The sequence below is a fragment of the Morus notabilis genome, unplaced genomic scaffold, assembly GCF_000414095.1.
Source record: "Morus notabilis unplaced genomic scaffold, ASM41409v2 Scaffold2794, whole genome shotgun sequence".
NCBI classification, from domain to species: domain Eukaryota; kingdom Viridiplantae; phylum Streptophyta; class Magnoliopsida; order Rosales; family Moraceae; genus Morus; species Morus notabilis.
The window spans coordinates 9,916-14,825 of NW_010358315.1; positions in this window are offsets into that span (position 1 = coordinate 9,916).

Here is a 4,910-nt window from a genome sequence, read left to right on the forward strand (position 1 = left end):
TTCATGATATTATAATAAGAAAAAAGAATTAAATAAAAGGAAATAAATAATAAAAAATAGAAATAAAAATTATTATTGTAAAAAGTAATTAATAAAATAAAATAAAAATGTAATTATAGTAGAAATGTGCGGAAATACAAATTGTTACATTAATAAAAATCTAATCTCCTAAATTAGTAGCATCACTAGAATCATCATCGTTATCATCAGAAGGATTCAGATGCGGATGACCTAGGCGAACATACGGCACATGAGGAGTAACCGTTGGGAAAGTCATGTTGGAGGTTTTACTGGTAACTCTTTTGCAAGAATTCTTCTACGTGTGGGTTAGAACATTTCGTAGAAGATCTTACCGAGCGTGAGCGAGATGATGACGCATCCCCTTGATAAACTTTTTATGGGAGTGTGCGACCTACTCCAGTCTTGTGTCCTCTGTGGGTGCCCAAAACCTGCTTCATAATATCCTCGTCGTTAATTGTTCCTGCTGCGGATGATCCAGAAGTAGTAGATTGCATCTGGATCTGCGGTTCTCTATCTCCCTCCATCTGATGCTACAAATATTCTAAGAAAAATAATTAAATACATAATGTGATTTAAATAAAAAAATATAATTAAACACTACGAGTATACTTACAAAAGTCTGTTCAGCTTGGGGATTAACCCAAGTATCCCCATGACGATGCATGTTCCTCAAGTTATCGATGACGGACATCGGCTGTTGAGTCCCTGTGGTAGACTGTATAGTAGTTTAAATGTATATGAATATAGTGTAATCGATTACCAAATTAACATTTATATTGAATAAATTATTAACAAATACTTACTTTTTCTCGCGATGTTGGGAGTACAACAGACGACCATTGAAACTCGTTCACTCTTGGTTGCTACGATTAAGTTTATTGATCCCTGACTTTTTCTATTTATGATTACATTTAGCGTTAGTAAAATTAACCTTTATTATATATAATAAAACAACATATAAAAGAGATTCAATTACCTGAAACTTGTGGGACATGAATCCATCGCAGCAACAACCCCAGTGATCTGGATTCTTGAGGTTTTTGGGAGAGAGGGCCCTAACTGCACTCTCATTTTGTAAACCACCAAGATCTTTAAAATAGTCATGGAGGTCGCTTTTTGAATCCTTATAACATTTTGCAACCTCCCTGTCGACCACAGACCTAAGTATACCATTGTTGCGGTCATAATCGAGGTTGAACCATTCCTGTAATACAATATAAACATGCTAAAGTATTTTATTATATTGAAATTTAGATTAAATTAAAAAAACAATGATGTTGAATAATTTATACCAGGAGGCGTTGCTGAATCTCTCTCTTATGCTGGATGTCCACGTCCTTCCAGGCATCGTGAAAAGGCTCACAGACGTCCCTAACATGGATTTCAACAGAAATATCAAACCAGGTGTCATAGTTTCCAATTGCCTTCCATGTACCTCCACGTTCCTCAAACATGGGGGTGATCTTTCCTTCCTTTACCACTCTGGGTGCGATTTTGTGACCCCTAGCCTTCCCTCGACTTCCACGACGTCATCGAGGTGCGACATCAGGTGCTGTAGAATGAAATATATTTAGTGATCTTTTAATATTAACGTAATTAATTTAACAAATTTATAATTATGTTCTAACATACCGACTCACAGTGTGATGGCAACCTACAAGGATCGGGTGGAGGCTGCGCTCCCCCTAAAGAGCTATCACATTTAGCAACTGGGCCAGACATGATTGCCTGTTAAGAAGTCATCATAGACGTTATTATCTTATCTACATAATTCTTATGTTATATGAATAATTATAATTATTAAAACAATAATCACAATACGTAATTTCTATTCATCGTCACTGCTAAAGTCTTGATTGTCGCCCCCTCATTTATGTCACTATAATCCTCAGAATTGTCGATGTCTTCTTCAACATAGTCTTCTTCCTCATCCTCGACCAGTATATCGGAGTCATTATCCTCAATGAGAGACTTGTCCTTTACAACTGCATCAACATCAGACAGGATAACATCAGATGATATATCAGGTCGATTCCACATCAAAGTGTCAATCTCGGGGAGTTCCACGACTAAGTCAACATTCATAGACTCGGTATCTTGAACTGCTGTAATGTCGTATGCTTCCATATATGGAATATCCCAAATATGTCGATGTCCAAAATGTTCAAAAATTTTATAGTTCAGACCGTTGAATAAATCATCCACATAAAAAACCTGTTCCGCTTGAGATGCCAGTATAAATGGTTCATTCTCATACCAGGAGTCCTTGACAAAGATGCTCATTTTATTCTTGTGTTTTTGAACTCTCTTTCTTCCTGTATGAGTGTCGAACCATTTACATTTAAACAAAAGAACATAGTTGTCGTTTATGTATGATAATTCATAAATCTCTTCCAGTACTCCATAATATGTCTGGTTATCTGGTCCGCAAATACAAATACCACTATTCTGGGTATTTTGATTGATATTCCGGATGTATGTCAGAAACTTGACTCCGTTTACCACACAGCTGGAGTAGCTTTTAACGGAAAAGCTTGAACCACACGAAAGTGAAATCAATTGTGCGGTCACATCTGACGTGTTCCGCTCTTGTAGATTGGACATCTGTCAACAATAAACAATATCAACTGAAGTTCTATATAGCCAAAGTATTCAAAATTATAAATTATGACTAGAGCGTAACACCTTACGCCGGAACCATTTTGGAAATTTTCTTGAATTAAATTTCATCTAATGATCTGGTTTGACCAGTATCATTGAGTTCTTTCTTGTGTTCACTGAAATTATAAATTTGAGTTAGTGTTATCATTTCATGTGACTCAATTATGTAATAAAATAGTGAGGTAATACTTACTCAATGCAGTGTTGAATTTCTGAGCAGTTGTGTAATATGTACCACTCAGCCTTACTTCGTAACTGGTTGTCAAATTTGATCAGGATCATCTTCCTAATTGGACAGTATTGAGTTTGGAAAATAGATATTTTCTTTACATTACCAAGTGCGTTGTCTACCCAATTTTTCTCAAGTCTGTTAAATCTTGTCTCAATGCCACTTAGATACATTGAACAAAAAGTCAGTGCTTCGTTGACAATATAAGCCTCGACAATTGAACCCTCTGGTCTCGCCCGATTCCTAACATATTTTTTTAATGAACCAAGGAATCGTTCGGAAGGATACATCCACCTCAAATGAATACGTCCTCCTCAAATGGCTTCTTCTGGCAAGTGCACTACTAAATCAACCATTACATCAAAAAAGGTTGGACGAAAAATTGTTGTTAACATTCATAAAATAACAACAATATCCTATTGGGCTTTCTCTAAATCACTCATTCGTAATGTCCTAGAACATATCAACTGAAAGAAGTTGCTCAATTCGGTGATTACATCAATAATTTCTTTCTTCATAAATGGTTGGATCGCAGTTGGCAACAGTCGCTGCAGTATGACATGACAATTGTGTTATTTTAACCCACTAAGTTTATTATTTCCATCGATCATGTTTTTTCTGAAGATTTGAAGCAAACCCATCAGGAAACCGTATTTAACTTTAAGAAATCATAAAACTTTTAACAATCCGCTTAAGTCAATGTTTACGCTGCATATGGTTTCCTCCAATGATCACCATCTTTATACAAATGCAACTCCTTACGTACCTCCATATCTTGTAAATCGATCATTACCTTATCTGTATCCTTACTTTTTTCGTTAATATTCAGAATTGTGTCCCACAAACTATCACACACATTCTTCTCAATATGCATGACATCTAAGTTATGATGTAGCGACAATGAGGTCCAATAAGGCAACGTCCAAAAGATACTCTTCTTCGTTCAATTAAGCTCTGTCAAATGTTTTTTTTGCTTTTTACAGCCAAATTTTTCCTATTTACCTAGCAATCGAGATTCCACCTTTTCTAATTGAGTCAATATTTGCTTAACATATTTCTGTGGCGGGGGAGGTCATCGATCAACCTTACCATCAAACTTTTTGTTAATCCTCATCCTATGGCTCATAGGAAGCCATTGTCTATGCCCAACAAAGTAAATTTTAGTCGTTATTCGCTTTGATGGAGTTGCATCGTTACAATTTGGACACGTGAAGTACCCTTGACCACTCTAACCAGATAAACTACTACGCACAGGAAAGTCATTAACTGTCATTATTAACTGTCATTAACAACACAACCCGCATCCGAAATGACGTATTCGTAGCAGCATCACGAACAACAACCCCTTTATCCCATAACTCTTTTAACTCATCCACAAAGAGCCATAAGAACACATCAATATCTTTCCCAGGAGCATTGCGACTAGGAATCAATAACGTCAACATCTTATACGAGTCCTTCGTACATAGCCACATGGGTAAATTATATGCAGTCAAAATAACAGGCCACATATTGTATGATAGACTCATATTCCCGAATGGGTTGAAACCATCAGTAGCTAACCCTAATCGAACATTTCTCGGTTCACGTGCAAATTATGGATGTTTTTCATCAAACTCTTCTCACTCTATTCCATAAACTAGATGGCGCATTAAGTCTTCATCCCTCAAACGCCTCCGCACGTGCCACGTCATTTCCTTAGTAGTGTGACGAGAAGCATAAAGACGCTTCAACCAATCCTTCAAAGGAAAATATCGGAGTACTTTTTACTGAACTTTTTTACCTTTTTTGCTCTTCCAACGACTTGTACTACATACTGGACAAGACTGCAAAGTAATATTCTGCTTCCAAAATAAAGCACAGTCATACTTACACACATGAATTGCCTCGTAGCTTGGACCCAGTTTACTTAACAAGTTTTTTGCCTCGTAATGCGATGTAGATAACTTGTTCCCTTCAGGGAGTGCATCTCTCAATAGCTTCAAAATTTCATCAATGC